This window comes from Thermobia domestica, chromosome 9 (assembly GCF_964235325.1).
Source record: "Thermobia domestica chromosome 9, izTheDome1.hap1.1, whole genome shotgun sequence".
In the NCBI taxonomy this organism is placed as follows: Eukaryota; Metazoa; Arthropoda; class Insecta; order Zygentoma; family Lepismatidae; genus Thermobia; species Thermobia domestica.
Window position 1 is genome coordinate 47229656 of NC_137462.1, and position 19745 is coordinate 47249400.

The window sequence follows — 19745 nt, forward strand, 5'->3', positions numbered from 1 at the left end:
CTATTCCTAACCGTCCTTCAACAGTCAAAACTTATGAGTATATTCAGAACACCTTTGAGTTGAAAGAAGAACAAATACTGTGTTGAGTTAGATATTTATCATAAATATGTTCATATTGAGGTATTATCTGACTTATTGTGTGAAAAACTTCCAAGTTGACAGTGAAATATAACCAGCAATCTTGGACGCGGCTGATCGACCTTTAATCCACAATAGAGTACACGTTATTCGCACGGAACATAGCGATATATTTCGTGCCTTATTTGTATATGGCGAATGTAAAACTGTAAAGGTCGAAATTTATGAGGATAAACACACACACACACACACATACACACACACACACACACACACATATATATATATATATATATATATATATATATATATATATATATATATATATATATATACAGACGTGGACAAATTGTTAGCATTTTTTTGAAATTAATGCAAATTTGTTGATTTATTGTATATCGTAAATTTTGTTGAAGAGAGCAAGCTATTTGTGAGACACCACAGGACAGTGCTATTTACGAACTTTTACATGCCAGTTTAGTGATGATTCATCCAGAAATATTATGCAGTATGATTACACGTGATTTCCAGACGAGGAATGTTTGAATAGAGGAAAAGCCCAAGGGGCAAGTAAATTTGCCGTCGGAGATAAAATCACTGATAATATTAAGTTTAAAACCTTTCTTGATAGGAAACGGACTTGCTGGAACAGTTAGTTGTCCATTTACGAGTGTCTTGTGTACATATAGGGTGGTTCAAGTACAATTTTGTGTGTTTTCTTGAAGAGGGTTTTTCAAATTGTTGTGAACTTGATTTTGGAGCAAAGGGTAAGAGAAAAGATGTATCGCCAGACACGAGAGATAATTCCGACTCTGTGTTGAACTTGAAATGCATGTCCAAGTTGCAGATTAGCAGGAACGTAGGGACTAATCCATCATATGTTACAAGATTTGCACAAAACTTAAGCCGTGGGAATGGATTGTCACCAAAACGTAAAGATGTTTTCGGCCGAATATAGTCCCTATCAGCCAATGCAGATAGACCGCTGGTAAGGCAATCAAGAAACATTGCGTAGTAACTTCTACACAACTACAGGGAATGCCCGCAAGTGCTGGTGTCCATGTTTCACCGAGTACTGTTCGTCGCCGACTGTTTGAGAGAGGACTGAAAACTACGCGTTCCAGGAAGAAACAACTGACACCAGGAATGGTGAAGAAACGATGTGTGGGCCGGGGATCACCAGAATTGGACTGCACATGATTGAGAAAAGATATGTTATTTTTCATTTGAGTATAATCATACATCATTTATCATTTAAGCGTAATTTGATAGATATCAAATATACAGGGTGCCAGTATTTTTGGTTACTGAACGAATTTTAATGTGATTCATGTCCACTTCAGTAATTTTAAAGCCATGCAAATATGGTCATTTGTCCACAGTTGTATTCAATGATAAGACAATAATTTAGAAGAGGAGGAATGCCAGCATGTGGGGAGAACCGAAGATGAAGTCTTTAAGACAGATTATATAAGACAACGTGTAAAATCTCCAACACGAGTGCTGGTATGGAACCGCATTAGTGTGAAAGGAACGGGACGTCTCTATGAATAGAAGGGAACATGAACACAGGGCAGTATCAAAAACTCACCATAGAACATATTTTGCCACAGTTGCGTGAATGGTTTTCATCTGGGACCCGATTTTTATGCATGATGGGGCATCGTGCCATAAGCCTAAGGATATTGTCAAGTCTTTGGAGAAGAAAGGCGTCCTAGCCCTTCTGTGGCCTTTGAACAGCCTAGATAAGAACGACACAGAGTCTGTGTGGCCATCTTGAAGGAGAACGTTTTGAAGCAGTATCCAACTTCTGAAACCAGGTAATAAAAGTGGTGAGTAATATATGGCACGGTGATCCAGAAAATAAAGAACTGTTGCTGTACGTTAACAAACCAGATGCCAAAACGAATCCAGGCATTATGTCAAGTCAAGGGTTTCCATACAAAGCACTGAATTACTGTAACAGTACGTATAATGTAGTGGGATACAAAATTATTCAGATATTAAAACGTTTACAGACGTATTCTTGTTTTCATTTGTGAATTTCTTCAATTTTTATGTGAAAATTCTAAAATTGCTAATAATTTGTCCACGTCTGTATATATCTGTCTATCTATCAATCTATTATATATATAAATATAAATTAGATCAGGACGAGAGATTGAGTCTATGTAATTGTTATAGCCTATACCTTCTTCCATTGATATTGGTAACCAAAGATTCCTCGTGACGTAATATGGTAATGACCGTACTTCTTACTACTGTCATTCACGTGATCATTTACAGCACCAGTGTTCTCAGCATCAAAAATGGGTCGTTGTTTCAATAACTTTAGAAAACCCTGGAAGCGCTAAGGTAAGCTCTCGACCCTCTCAAAAATTAGCTGTTCCTATGGTCAAATCTAGTAATTTCACTACTTTGACTTCAGATGTGTATTTTCCCAGTTCATGACAACTTTTGCTAACCCTGTGATATAAACCCACCCTGTTGCCACAACTCAGATAGTGCTTCCTAGTATTGTTCCTGTCCAAATATTTTTAAGAGAGCTTTATGGCAATTTCCGGCCAAAGACGCCAGTGACAGTCAACAAAATATCCACATTTCTGACAATTCAAACAACAACTCTCCTCCAACTTTATATGTTGAGTCACAATTGACTGAGTTTGATCTTCAAATGCAATCCGATAACGCCATTGAGCAGGTTACCAAGAAGATCTTGGTAAACACTGTTTCATCTCCTAGTGTTATTGATGGTAATCAACATTCCGTGTGCCTTTCTAGTGTATCGGAAGTCTCCTCTGTAAGCACCATGCACACACTGTCCACAGAAACAGATTTCCATTCCTCAACTATGAGTTTCCGTAGTGGGGGGAAGGGAAGAAATACCTGTAATTATCAAGAAATCTCACTAGACAATTAAAAAGAAAGCAAAAAGGAAGCAATGCCCGTAATTCTCAAGAAATCACACAAAACAAGAAAAAAGAAAGCAAGAACGTTTACAGCTCAAGTAAAACAACCTAAAAAGACAGATCAGGGCCTTTCAGAAGTATCACACCGCCTTATCCTGTCGCCTGTAGCGAAAATAGTGAGTACTGAACATCTACATTATCCAGATGTTCCTACTTCAGGTGAGTCACAAACATTTTCTAATCGTACTTATACATTCCGCAGATCCGTTTTCCAAGACGAACAGTTATGCTTACTAATATGCTACTCCTGTTTACCATTCTACTCGTGTGTACTGTCTAGAAAACATTAATAGTATAAAATCACCAGTAAATATTGAAAATGAAATGTAATATTTGAGCTTTACTTCAGACGGTTATGTCGGTTAGGCTAAAGGAGACGGTGAAGATGAGAAATGAATGAAATGGTGGAATGAAGCAAGTGGAAGAAAACGGGAGAACCCGAGAAAACCCATCGCACATGGTGTTTGTCCACCACAAAGTTCACTTGGTGGGGGCTGGGATCGAACCCGGGACCCCAAGCACCAGTGGTGAACGCTCTACCACTGAGCCACCGCACCCCACCAGTAAATATTGAAGCTCTTAGTGACTTTTACTTAAATCTGAAACGGACGTCGTTTTCTTCAATAAGTGGACCTAAAAGTAAAAGTATAACCCTCGTATATTGTGTCTAACAATTGTTCATATAAGTCTTGCTGGTGCACTTTTGGGTAAATAAGACATATCCCTTTCAAATATAGAATTACATCCTAATGGTAGAATTATAAAGTGTGAGGTTTATGATACCATACTTATTGATGTTTATTCTCTCAGTGGCAGTAATAATAATGAAGAAAAGAAATTATTTGTGCAAATGAGGTAGCAGCGTATCAATACTCTAAAGATAAAATTCCAACCTTTTGCAGGGTTATTCTTCCTACAATTCTACTAATAAACAGAAACAGAAATAACAGAAAATTGACTGGATTCACCTACTTAGTAAAGTCAAAGCGTTTTGCTGACAAAGAACAATGCTCGCTTATTGCACGTGGAAGAAGGAAACTAATCACTTCCCTAATCGATGATCGAGGTTCTGTGCCAACAACTTAAGACAACATTCGCAACATCTTTTAAGACTATTAATACCAGTTATTTTTGGAGTAGATACTGCTACTATTTGCAACAATGAATTATTTGGCAGGGTCTCCCAAGTGATAAATGAAAAAGACAATAATATGTTATGTGCTCCATTTACAAAAGACGAAATGCTATGAGCTAGAATGGTGCGAAACAAAATACATTTCCTGCAGACGACTCTATTTCTGGCCTGTTGTATGTTAAGTTTTCGGACAAAGTGGGCGACACATTAACATGGATAGTCAAGGAATGGTTCTGTGCTTCAGAAACTCTAAAACACACTAATACACCCATCACTGTATTTATCGTCAAAATTGCTCAACCTTCAGACATCAGTCATTATAAACCTCTAACACTTTTATATAATATCTACTCATTGAAATATGGATATGTTATTGCATAATTTGTAATATATAACTGTTAAACAAACAAATCATCTACCACCTTCTGTTAATTGTCAGAGATAGTGTTGCTACTTGTAACGATTGCATTCTTTGATTAATTTATATTTTAAAAGTGCATTTGATAATATTGAATACTCTTATTTATGGTCTGTTTTCCAGAAAATTGATTTCAGCGATTAATTTGTTACATGTGTATGCAATATTTTTATAAAATCGCCCACACAAGTTTAAAAGTCAATGGTTACCTCTTCCAAAGCATTCCCATTAATCTTTCTATACGACTAGGTAATCTCATGTTGATTTCTTCTATTAGTCTTGCACTCCTATGATATGTTATGAATTTCCGTTTCACTGGTCTAAATATTATTTCACTTGCTTTGAAGTTGTTTCTTACACAGATAATTTGCAATGTTTGTATCACATAAACTAGATTATTCTTTCATGATGGAATGTGTTCACGATTTTGAGATGAAATGTCTATAAATCAAATATGTTAGTCGCCAAAATAGTATTGACTTTCCTAATTTAAATACCATCCTTTGAATGACAGTGCCAAACATTAGAAATTACATTTTATTCTAACATAACAAACACTATTACTCATAAGACTGTTGTCAGCGCACTGCGTCATTTAAGTTATGTTAATGAATCAATAACTCTCTCTTCAAATTTCAGAGAAATACTTATAAATGTTTTCTTTTAAGTATGTTATTTGGCAGGGTTCTAACTGTGCCACGAATAATAGGAAAACAAAGTTTGTGTAGTTGGTTTCTACGGAAACATCAGACATTTTGGGTAAAATATGATGGTAATGTGTTTACATTCACAAGGTGATATCAGGTCAATTAGTGGACAGCCCAATGCATCCAATCTTTATGTTATCCACTCGCATATCTTGTAAGAGACACAGTTGTCAGTGTAACAAAACAACTACTTCTTCACAAACAAGTTCAGAAAGATGACCTTATGTCCTTATGAATTTACGATATTTTAATCTCAAAAGCTATTCTTACAGTTCAAACTCCTTTGTTATACTATGTCAAACCTCCGTAAACGTTGTTGCTGGTACAATATGTTGTAGATATTTCTAGACTACAAGCAATAACGTAAAAGACTAAAATAATTTATTATTTTGCTTTAATATTACAAGTTTTCAATAATCTACAATATGTTTATATCGATTTTCTTCCTACTCCATAAAATTATGGCTTCCATTCATACAATTCAACACTTTCAGCCAACTTAAGAGGATTTAACTGAACTTGAAATATATAATAATCTGAAGAATAACAAACTAACTCATATCAATATTTAAAAAAAATATATAATGTAATCTATAGGAAGTGTATAGATCTAATAAATAAAATAAATAACTCCATAAATCGCATTATTTCTACGGTATTCCCAAGCACGTAGTAACGCACTCTAAACTGATGCTTAATATGAGAGAAATTAAATGTGTACACCCCGGTAAATATATTATGGACTAAAATTATTGTTGTTTCCATAACTAAATAGTATATGTTGTTTTACATTTTACATGTGAGTATACACAATTCCCTTTTCACTCATATACGCAATACTGGTTTCATTTAATTATACACATTTTAGTCTTCAGCTATTCACAGCCATATTAAATATGTACAGATAGATAGGTAGATAGATAGATATACTTGAAGAAAAATTTATCTGCACAGATAACATTAAAATATACTTACTTCTTATCTAAAGAAGTTATAAGTTCATTACCTGGAATCCAAAACAGAATTTAACCATCTCCGTCTTCAACTTCGTATTGATTGGTATTATGTTAGATTTTTCCGTACAAAGTAAACATATCTGCAAATAAAATAAAATATGCAATTCAAGAAATGAATACAAAGCCATTTGGTATATTCAGAGGCTCTACAAATATCTTAACTCTAAAAAATAAGCACTAAATTTACTTCAGACGTCGTGGATTTGAAAATGATATTAAAATTTCGGTTGTGGAACCTGTTCCCCTTTTAACTACTATCAGTTCATACGTGAGTGTCTCGTGATATTGTATTGGTTTAACATTCTGTTTGACTTTATACATTTTCAAGGAGACCATAATTTGGGACCCGTCTAGGTGTAGTATCTATGCGAATAATCGCACCTATCCTAGATATATATCAAGCTGCTACTCTCAAACGTAGTATAGAACATGAGTGGGAATAACTCTTTTTGTGAAACAGAACACTGGGCAAAAAAGTAATTCTAATGTAAAGAAAGGTGCAGTTTCTACTGCAATTTCTCTACCTAGACTCATAGTCACCAAAATTTAAATACACTGGTATGTCGATCATAAGACTTGGACTAACGATGTAAACATGACACATGCTAAACTATATCCATCTTTACTTTATTCCACAACATAAACTCAAACACTGCCAGAAGCTTATATTACAAATTCTCGAATTTAACGTTCAAAAATGAGCGCGGTTGTGTAATGATGCGGTTAACAGTATCTTGGTATTCTGGAGATAACATTGCAACTTGCATGGAAAGATCACTGACAAGGTTTAGAGTCCTTTTCAAGAGACTATATCTATCCTTTGGTGAAGGCATTACTTCCTATTACAAAAGAAATTATCGGGGTGACACGACTCCATTCACCAAAGAATGTTCAAGATCAATATTGACTAGTGCATTCTCTCTAATTCCACAATCACAGAATTTGAACATAATTGGCTCGTTATGGTCAATTTGCAAAACGATCAGTACGTTACTTTTAATGCAGACAGAACTGTATCAGGCTGGAAGAAAGGATTCGGTTTGCAGTTTGTCCCACCAAGGATAAGAAGAGGAGGGAACTTATGAGTCCGTATGTTGTTCGAATAGTAGCAAAACACATTATAGATAATCTACTTTTTAAAGAAAACCTGTCACATACTTATATTTTAAAATAGGCTAAATTATCAGAGTTGCATATGAAATAATTATAGCATTTTACCTTCAAATCGACTTAAAATTATGAAGTTGTTAATGGAGTTCTGAGTAGCTACTACATTTCTCAAGTTAAGTAATTTTAGTTGCAGCACAGTCGAAGAATATAGAACTAGTAAAGTTGATTTCAAAACGTAACGATCTGATATAACTTGTGGGTAAAGGAATGAAATTGAATTATTTTCGCATCGTATTATAGACTATTCGTTCATCTATAAGATATGTAAAAATCATTCTATTCTGTTAGTGCATTCTAAATTCAAGATAAAATAGATAAAATGCATAAAAAAGTACATTAGCAAAATCAATGAACTTAAAATTATACTAATTAATCCATTCATAACGAGGAGCTCCGTAATTTTCAGCATTTATTTAACATCTCGAATAGGCAGGTAATGCAATCAGAATGAAAGATAGCAGTAAAGATTTCAAGATTGCGACTAGAATCCCAATGGAAAAATGAACTTGAAAAAGAACTGGTCACAGATGGGAGGAAAATATTAAGACAAACCTCGTGGAAATACATATACAAGACAACAACAAAAGTGAATGCTGCTTTGAATCTTCTGTTTCTGGGAGCAATAAAGTAAGATACACCACTGTATTCAACAAGATTAGGACATTGTATAACATTTGATACTAAAATTGTGCAACATTGTCTAGCAAGGAACTGTTAAAAAGTTCAAAATTAACATTGTTCTTTTCTTTCCATTTTCAATTCTTCTTGGCCTTGGATAAGAAACAGTAAAAACATTTTCTTTAAATCTTCATTTTTTCTGTCGGTTTACAATGCTAATAAAGACCAATGTTTATCCATTAAAATCGCAAATCACACTTTAACGTCAGGATAATCTTATGTATGCATCTCAACTTCTCAAAACCGGCCGTAGAACATGATACTAGACAATTCACAATAATTTTGTTAATATGCAGGCATTCAATCACAAAATTACATTCTTGAGCAATAAAATTAGTCTCAGATTATGTACAGCACCAACATAATATCTCCCTCCCCTGAGTCTCTAATTTCATTACTTGCGGTCCAGATCATTTGGAGTTTTTAAAACCCCAGGACAAATACAATCCAACTTACACGTAACTTTTCTCGGCATTGACAGCAGTTGGTAGCACTGAACCATGTCTTTATGCAAGTAAAATTGTGAGCACATGACCCAATTCTCCATTCTCAGATAAATCTTTATGATTTGGAGCGTGTTATTCAATGAACACCATATATTAATCAAAATATTGCTGTGTACATAATGTATTATTTCATTATATACTGTATGTTCAAAGAAAAAAATACTGACAATGTATGATTCAGAAAATGCTTAAAAGTAGACGGAAAAATCAACTGTTGAACAACTGCAGGAAATAAGTTTGTAAATCATTGTCTCCATTCACAGAACTTCTTCTCATTCCAACATCTTTTTCTTTCTGGGGAAGAGAAGATCATTCTTGTCATACTGAGTATGCATTGAAATTGAAATTTCAACAAGTTTGAACTTGGAGGGGATTTGAATCTGGGGGTCTCGAATATGTTCAATGCCCTAACACTTACCTACCACGTCACATCACCTTCCACCCAAACTTTAGCTAGTTACAGTTGTTTCATGGAAGACTACACAGAAGATACTAGTGATTATCCTTTAACTCAAAAACAAGTTATACCTATAGACCTTCCTCAATGAAGAAAATATCACGAAACATTCTTCAAGTTGAGGCTACCTCATCGTTCTCAACGAGGGTTAAGATTTATTTTACAGTTCTTCCTCACCTTAACTTTCAATTTCTCAAGAAGAAAAGACGAAAGAATTATTTTCATATTCTTTGAATTCTAGCAACACGTGTAGAAAAAGAAAGTTCTTTGAAATAAAATGAAATCTTTGTTTTACGTCCCACGGTTACGCCGGTTAGACTAAAGGAGACGGTGATGATGAGTAATGAATGAAATGGTGGAATGAAGAAAGTGGGAGGAAACGGGAGAACCCCGAGAAAACCCACGCACACGGTGTTTGTCCACCACAAAGTCCACTTGGCGGGGGCTGGGATCGAACCCGGGACCCCAAGCACCAGTGGTGAACGCTCTACCACTGAGCCACCGCGGCCCCAAGAAAGTTCTTTGTTTATGTTCGTAGCTACTAGTTCATTTTCTTATCTTCGTATGAGGAATTTGTGTGAAGTGTACAATTGTGCATTACTTGTCATAAGGGCAACACGTCCCATGCTGCTAGCGTTTGGTGCTTATTTTTCAAGTAGTGATAGTGCTTTTTTCTTTTTTGTTTTGCTGTGCATTCTATATTTCTGCAACGTGAGCTTACGACTTGTTTTCGGTGATTTCTCCCCGTTTGTGTTAAGTGCAGTGCATGATTTTAACTGAATACTATGGCCAATAATAGGTGTTACATACTTCAGACTCGTTTCCAAAGTGTTCTAAAAGTCCCCAATTTCGCTTATCAGTGGATCCGAATTAGTTTCGAACTTGGACAATATGCAGTCATTTAAGTCATTTTAGTCATTCGCAACCATTTGAATGCATAGTTTTCGTAGGTTTTCTATTACTTTAACGAAACATTGGACTGACGTACTTGCACACTTTGTCCATTTGGATACACTTCCTGCTGATATTTGATGGACACTATGTGCAAGAATTAAATGTTTCGTTAAAGTAATAGAAGCCTACAAAAACTATGTATCCAAATGGTTACAAATGACTTAAAGGGTTAAGTATTGAACTAGACTTTCCTCGAAAACTATTATATATATATCAAATTAATTACACAACAGCTGTATGAGCGGGTTATTACTAAATTTCACAATAAAGTGACACATATATAGATGTCGAAAGTACTTACAACCTTCCGCTTGACTCGGTTTCTCATACAACTAAATTGGTACGTATCCACGCGGTGCCTATGGAAATACTGATTACCAAGTGAAATACAATTCTGAATATTAGAGACGAACTATATAGTGATGGTCATATCGTGATCATATAGTACGTACTGGCCGAAAAGTTGTGAAAACTGTTCTTAAAATAACATCTCTTCCTATATTACTCTCAGTTCTCATCACTGTTGTGTGACATATCCTGGAGAGACAAAAACTTGTGCGAGTTGTGACAGCGAAACGCATTTGGTGACCCGGTGTGATTGCCGGACATTTAATGATCGTTTGGATTTATTGGTGTAGTGACACTTCTGAAACTGCAACTTTGGTAGCCGAATTGCTCGACCTATATTTCAACTTAAGGATGCGCCTGCTATTCATAACTATAGTGTGTTTCCTTGCTTAGGACCAAGACCTGCCCAACTCATAGTACCACGCCAACAACTCTGGATGACCCTGCACCGACAGCCCACTGCGAAACTGCTTCTATGATCCGATCAAGTGATACATCCAAACCGGTCTGACGATAGTATGGCTTGCCAGTTTCTTTGTGAGATTAACCCCGACAGAAATAAATAAGCGACTTTATTAATAAATAAGGATTTAATAATCCTGAGTGTCATAGATCTCAGCCACGAAATCCGATGTTTCAGCTACTACTCGGCCTGAACCTATTGTTAGTGATTTCCTAGAGACGGTGCTTTCTCTCTCGTGGTCGTCAGGTTATGCCTACCTCAAGTGTTGATGACACTACTCAACCCCCTATTAGTGAACAACTTAAATACAAGAAACGTTCCAATCACGAGTTTAATACTAGCAAAGTTCTGAAAATGGCAAGGAATACCTCTTACGATCCGATGAGTAGAGCAACTAGTACTAGATTACGACAGATGTCTCAATTACAAGCACTTGCACTACTGATGGGGAGGCTTTCAACGAGACTTTGGACATCCCCGCTACGCAGTGGGAATATGGTAGTGGTCGGTTTTGGACTTTTGTTTTTGTTAAGATTGCATCCTTTTCCTCTTTTTCTCCTGCCTCCTGTGATTTGTTTGTGGTCTTCCACTCTTTATTGAAGCTTCCAATATACTCCTTTAAAATAGGAACGGTAAATATAAATGGTCTCACATCTCCTACCAAGCAAAGTGCTATTTTTAATTTTATTAAATGCTATTATCTTGATAGAGTGTTTGCAAAGGAAGTGACCTTGGCCCAACTTCAAGGTCTTTACAACTTTTTTCTAGCGAAACCATTAACAGCACTGGCACTGATCTTTTATTTAAACTTTGAGCAGTTATACAAACATCCTACCGGCAGAATTATTACTGGAACTAAGGTCAATGCCCAGTTTTGTATCTCATGTACCGGCAGGTTCGTACAGACGGGGAGAACGTCATAATTTATTTAATTCCAAGAAAGCCTCCGCCTTACATGACAGTTCTCGTTTGATTATATGGACTGAGATCATGACAGCATTGCTTCCGCCCAAGATTCCACTTCTACTTCGAACTTCGGTCCTACTTTATTAAGGTGGTTAACTACTTTAATTAATGTGATGCCTTGCGTCATTTTCATCACCACAATCCTGAGCACACGTTCTGCTACGCCACTGGATCTTCATACCTCGATTCTATTTGTATCTCTCAGTCATTAATTTTCAATGTGCAATTTATTGAAAGGATCCTAGTTTGTTTTCCAGATCACATGGGGCTAGGTATGACTATCGAGTTACAACTTCAAAAGCTCCGTAAACATAATCGTTGATGGCATTTAAATACTGGTATTCTTTCTGTGTAAGATTTCCAGCAGCTGCTACGCCAGCGCTGGTGAGAAATTAAAAAGCAACATATCAGTGCTGAACGTCGCAGAGGCAAGAAATGAGCTGGATTTACTGGATGGTGGTGTTTATGTGAACTTACTATTATTATTTCATACTTTCTGCAGTATTTTGCCGATTTATATCGCAACCATGGTGTTCCCTCTAATGATGGCAATGTTTTTGATACCTTGAACCCTCTCCCAGTTGAACTCCAAGCAGAGCTTGATGCTCCCTTTCCTGAATCAGAAATTCAACATTCAATAAATTTAATTGCATTTACTTCCTGGAGTGCGAATTTTACCAATCATTTGCAGATGTTTTCAAACCTTTTTACTGAACTTTTTAATGCTTTTCGATCTCTTCTCCAAGTAGCCAAAACACTTACGCTAAGTATTCTAGTGATCATTCCTAAGAGCTCAAGAGCAAGCAAATCAACCATTATTGGCCTATCATTCTTTTTTGTTGTAATTATAAACGTATAGCAAAAGTTCTTGCAGCCTGGTTACGTAATACTTTAAGTATAATTTTGTTACCGGAACAATTTGGTCCCGATTAGCAGAATCCTGCATATCTTGCTTTAGCAAATATTAGGGACAACATAGCTTATCTTGAAAGTCATCCGAAATTACATGCCGCGCATGATTTCTCACAGGGCTTCGATAAACCAAGCCATCAATATTTATTTGTAGTTCTCGAGAGGCGTCATTCCGTCCTAATGTATTTAAATATGCTTATGATGTTATACGCCCAGCGTTATGGCTAAATTAATTGAACGGAGTTTTAACTCAGGTCTTCCCAATTAATTGGGGCTTACTCAGGGGTACCCTTTGCCCCCCATGCAGTACAGCATTGCCATTATGCGGATTCTGCATAAGATACCGATTAAAATGACGGGGTTGTGTGTTTTTCCAGCTACTCTTAATATTTAGAGTTACGTATATGATAAATGTTTCTTTTCGCTCTTAGCGCGATTTAGATAACATTCTTAATAAACTGCAGATATTTAGTCAAGTGTCCGGTGCGGAATTTCATCCCACGAATACTAAACAATTTTGTTTAAATGATGTCTTCTTACATCTTCGTGTTCCCCTTTCTTGTAGTTAACACTCGTAAAATTATTGGCATTACTTGGCACAATATAAAAGCACCAATCCAGGCAAAATATGAAGTGGTTATTACTAAGGTTATTAAATTGCTTTATAAACATAAAACGTGAAATCTTACTTTACACCGGCGAGCGACCTTCTTCTTTATGTATGCTTTCAGTTTATTGTACTATATTAAGCATATTTTTCAGCTTTCCGTATCACACGCCAATACACTTAAGAGATATTTGTTTGCCTTTTTGTCATATCAGACGACACTATGAGTTCATCGTAGAACTGTTGAGTGCCAACAAGCAAGTTGAAGGGTTAGGTATTAAAGGCGTGGTTCTTCAATGCCGTTGTCTGTTATTACATCGCACTCCAACTTTTACCATCCTTTCTGAGTATTTATTAGCGTGCCAAATCATTCGTTGCCTTGGACGTCCTCTCTAGGGTACCCGTTTCTATCCAAAGCTGGTCCCAATATTATCATTACCTTCGCATAAGTTAATCTGTTACCGTTATTTGATCTTCAGTGCGTGGGAAAGTAAGTTAGATATCTTAAGATGGCTCTTAGGCTTAGATTATTTTTTTAATTTTACGTCCCACTTATATGTTCAGAGACTAAGCGAAATGGTAATAGTGAGATATATATAATAGTAGTGTAAGCATGGAAATGGATGGAAGGGATAACCCGGGAAAACCTACGCACACAATATTTGTACAACACAAAGACCACTGGCGGGAGCTGCGATAGAAGCAGAGATACCACATGCAGTAGGGGACAAAGATATTTTCCAAATTCCTGTAATATCCTACCACTTACTCGCTTCTTCTATATTACAGGCCAGAAGATATCCAAAACTAAGAAATGTAAACACGTTATAAAGTCCTCCCTGACTATATCAACTGTTCATTTCAGTCCAATATATAGCAGGTTACTTTTAAAATAATTTACTTTCATTAATATTTCCAACACTCATAAAATAATTTTCCCCTCACCCGTTTACCCTACACAAAACTTCAGATGGAGAAAACAACTACTAAGTAAGTTATATGACAAATCTTACCTTTTGCATATTTATGGCAGCGGAATAGAGATACCTCCGAAACTTCTTTAATATTATTACTCTTGAAACATGTTTAAAACTCGTCTATTGCAAGGAAATGTCAGATTTGTATAAAGACAGAAATATTTTTATCATGTACTAATATTTTGTGGCTTTTAGTGTCTCTCTGTGCAAGTATTGGAAACTCAAGGTAATGAGTTTCCACATTATCTTGAGAACTAGTGACACTTCTTGAGTGATTTAAAAGTATAAATCTATATTTTCATAGTTGCGGAAACTGATTAAACTATATCCAAATTAATTTTAAAAGTTTTGAGAATATTCATACCATTTATGTGTACTTACATACCATGGAAACTGTATAAAATTAAGTAATAATTTTTGTTTTTTATTATTTCAGAAAAAAAGGACACGATGATTGATACTTCTGCACGAAGCATTTCTTAAGGTATTCAAGTTAGTCGACAACGCATGGAAGATGCCTTCGATAAGAGCAGATGCATAATTTGTCAACAAATTACGTCAGAGCGATTGGCCAGTACGACTGCTGAAATTAAAATGTACAAAAAGTTGCAGAAATTCGAATGACGATGGAGGTAAATGTACGAAACCAAACTATGGAAAGAAAATAGTGTATCACAATGGCAACTCGTCTTAACAGGCTTATAATGTTATAACAACGGCAGATGTTATTCGAAAATCGAAAGGAACCGAAGCAGCTGAAATTTTTTGAGAAAGAGGGAGAAAATTCATTATTTCCACCACGAACAGCATCGTTTCGGTCAGAAACATGGGAACGTTTCAAACCTAGTATCGTGCTTTCAACGAAGATTTGCCGTGCATCATATGCGCAAACGTAGCAACTAGAGAAAGCTGGAAGAGATTGTAAAGAAAAATATAGAATTTGTGAGTCAATACGTGCAAGCTCTTTCATAGTTGCAACTTGCCATTTCCAAGACAAGATATTCTGTCGAGTTACTGACCTGAATAGTGAGGAGAAAAATATCACAGCTGATTTGTAAACACATGGAAATTGTATACGAGAACGTATTACAAAGTATGATAGAGTAGTTGTAGAATCAGAAACTTGAGGTAGGTTAATCATCAGAAAAACTTCTATATTACAAAAAGTAAATGTGTTGTTAGGAACACTTACGGGTATGCCCTGATCTTATCTGAAATAAGACAGTTTATAAAGTCTATCAACAAAGATAACAATGAAATCATATCAGCTCGAGTTATGACTGTTGATAATATACTATTTAAGAGTCAAGAATATAATTCAGATTTGGAGGAGGAAGTATTGGAGATGTGTGACGAAGTATATGATTGGGAACATGTTAATGATTTTTCTGTTCCCATCAGAATTTACCTCCGCTTTCCAAATACTCATTTACGTAATGCATAATGGAAAAAAGAAAATTCTGCTGGAAATTACGATCGGGCATTCAATCTACGAAAAATGCTAAAGTAAAAAACTCGTAACATCTATGAATGTAATAGGTGTATCTGTGAGCTATAATGAGGTCAAACGAAATAGAGTTTTTCTTGTGGTATATGCTATCGAATGTTCTGCAAATTCAATTAAACCCTTATCATCTCAATTCACAACAAAAGATTTCACAGTTGCCCCTTTAGATAATTTCGATCTTGAAGGTAGTTCATCTTTGTAAGCAGTAAGTAGTAAACGTATGAAAAATATCTTTATCCGCTACTGCATGTGGTATCTCTGATTCGAAACCAGCTCCCGCCAAGTGGTCTTTGTGTTGCACAAATATCGTGTCCGTGGGTTTTCTCCGGTTCTACCTTCCACCCATTTCCATAATTACACCTCTATTGTCCATCCACTATTACACCCATTTCCCTTAGCCTCTGTGGGACACAGGACGATAATTAAAAAAATCTAAGTGTAATTGCCGTCGTAACATATCTAACTTACTTTCTCACGCACTGAAGATCAAACAACGGTAACTTATTGAATATCACCAAACGAATGAACGTCATTTCCTTAATTTATACCGCTAAGTCTATAGTTCCTTCGCTAAAGTTGGTGGAAGCGGTTGGTGATAGCCGTTTGAGCAGATTCCGAAGGGCTTTGGTGTACTTAAGTAGTTAAGTGGAAGAACGGAAACACTCTCTGTTCCGCACAGGATAAATCTAAGAGGCCGAAGAATCTCCAAATGATATTCGATCTCGTGCCCTTGTTTGACGATGCTTAGGTGGACCCATAACAGTGACTAGAAGCTTATACCGTCCCGTAATCTGGGGGATCAGAAGGTAACGGTCATATAAAGATCGTCCAATGAGCCTAGTTGTCTTATCCTTGGAAATTTTCAAATTGTAGTAAAATTGTTAGAATTGAAATACAGCCGTCCGAATATGTCCAGAAGAAATAATGATTCTCAGCCTGAAATATTCAAAGAGAAGTAATCATAATAGTAGTAGTAGTGTATAGTTTCTTACAAAATCACCGAAGGAAGTTTTCGTCTGGTTATATTTTACTTTTAGGGAGAAACACAATTAAAACACGGATTAATCCCCGGTACCGAGTGATTGACTGTTTTATGGGAATTAATAATCGACTAATAGTTCATTGTTTTCTTTTCCGAACCAACGGAGAACGAAAAAGGTGGAAGAAATGTTATTCATAACACTGTCTTCCACATCTTGCTCAAAGTCACCAGACAGGTGCAAATTTAAATACGTGGTTACATCTCTGTCATCCATTACACTGTTCAACAACGAAAATGTAAATTGAACAAAATCAGCTAATTTTTATTGATTTTGTGGTGCTGATCACGAATTTGAAAGTTATTTTCGAATATTAGCTCTACTTTTCGTTTTAAGGCATGTATAATAATAACGCTTTAAAAATAAATATATTCGCTTCGTTTGGGGTAAAATGTTACACTGATCCGGCAACACTGGAGAAACTATATGAACGCTTTTTTTCGTTGTGTTCCTTATCTCAGTAGTGTTCAGCTGTTGTTAGAAAATACAGGTTTAGTGCAGTTATCTGCGTTTTGGGTGTGACGTTTGTGTAGTGCAGGACATAAAAATACAACTACAAGTACGCAAAAATACTGGTATTTCGAATGTATATTTTTAAATAATTGTCGGAACTATTTCAAGTGACATTTTGAGGATTTCAATAAACAAAAATGCCGCGAAATTGTGTAAACAGTGCTGATAGCTTCTGATACGTGTGTGGGAAAGTTACATTTTCCTCACAAAAGCAGACTATAGCACCACTAATAAGAAAAGCCTATCAATATTACTTTGGTTGTAAAATTGGAGACCAAGATAAATCTTGGGCACCCCACATTGTGTGTAACACTTGTGGCAGCAATCTAAGAAATTGGATTAATGGAAAGGGGCGCTCAATGCCTTTTGCAGTGCCCATGATTTGGAGGGAGCCAAGCGACCACATCAGAGATTGTTATTTTTGTATGGTTCCTTCCGTCAAGAAGGGAATTTCCACGAAGAAGGAGCGGGCCTTGATCTATCTTAACATTCCTTCTGCAATGCACCCTGTTCCACATGGAGAAGGACTACCTGTTCTTGATCCACCTAAAGAATACGATTTTTTTCTGATGATGATCAGGAAGTTGAAGCTCCTGAATCAAGTACTTCGAAGAACCCTACGTTTGTTGTAGAAGAACCTCCATGTGAGCCACATATACTTACTCAAGAAGAACTAAGTGATCTAATCAGAGACTTGGACCTCGCGAAAAGTAAAGCCGAAATTTTAGCGTCACGTTTAAAGCAATGGAATTTATTGCAGGAAAAAGTAAATATTTCAGTGTATCGGAATAGGGACAAGATGTTCTCTTCATTTTTTACTATGGAAGACACACTTGTGGCATGTACAGATGTAAATGGTCTCATGAGGGCACTTAAAATTAATTACGAACCTACGGAGTGGAGGCTCTTTATAGATTCGTCCAAGGTGAGTTTAAAGGCAGTGCTTTTACATATTGGAAATGAACTTCCTTCAATTCCTGTAGGTTACGCAGTTCATATGAAGGAATCTTATGGAAACTTGAAACGTTTACTTCAAGCCATTAAATATTACGATTTTCAGTGGCTCAATTGTGGTGACCTTAAAGTAATAGCACTGTTGCTAGGTATGCAGTAAAGGTATACAAAGTATTGTTGCTTTATATGTGAATGGGACAGTAGAGATCGTGGATCTCATTACCACAAAAGTGATTGGAGTACCAGAGAGACTCTTCAGCCGGGAGTGAAAAATGTGCAGCATGAACCACTGGTAGATCGTAACCGAATTTTGCTTCCCCCTCTACATATTAACTTAGATCTTATGAAAAGTTTTGTTAAGAGCATGAACCAAGAGGATGAGGCCTATAAGTACCTAAGATGACAATTCATTCGATTAAGTGATGCCAAAGTTAAAGAGGGTGTTTTCATAGGGCCACAGATTAGGCAACTATTCAAAGATCACAAGTTCGACGAAATTCTTCAAGGTGAGGAAAAAGCTGCGTGGGAAAGCTTGAAGAGTGTTTGTTCACAGTTCTTGGGAAGACACCGAGCAACAAATTACAAACATCTGGTAGCAAAGTTGTTATTGTGCTACGAAAATCTTGGTTGCAATATGTCTCTGAAACTCCACTTTCTTCATTCACATCTCGATTTCTTTCCCGAAGATTGTGGAGCAGTAAGTGACGAACATGGCGAGCGTTTCCATCAAGATATTGCAGTCATGGAGAAGAGATATGAGGGAAAGTGGAGTTCTAACGTATTGGCCGACTACTGTTGGACTATTGCAAGGGATGCTCCAGATGTAACCTACAAAAGGCAAGCCAAGCGAAGACGCTCAAAATAAAATAAACATAATCCTGTACAAGGGATCACTTGAAACTTTTGTCTACATTGCAGTGTAGTTCTTGCACAAAAAGGTATTTGTACATATTTTTCATGTTTTGATGTTAATACAGATTTTTATTACGGAATTGTTAATGTTTAACTTGACATGGTTACTTTATTTTCTCTATCGCTGTGAAACTGGTATTTGCGCAATTTTGAAAAAGGAAGTACAAGGGTATAGAAAGCTATAGGTTAGGGTACTTCTTAACTCCCCAGCTTATCACATCACAGTGAAATAGATAAAAAACAAGTGAAATGTAGGTTTTTACAAGGATTTTCCTTAAATGTTCTATAAATATTAATACATTTGTAAGAAAATTTTTCTATTGTCATTTCCTTACATATTATGCTTAAATGAATGTAAAAATCGCAATTTCAAAGAATTTACATACTTTCGATCAAAATTTGTTGAACAGTAAAAATTGGAATAATTATTGGTGGAAATGATCCCTCCCCAACAAATT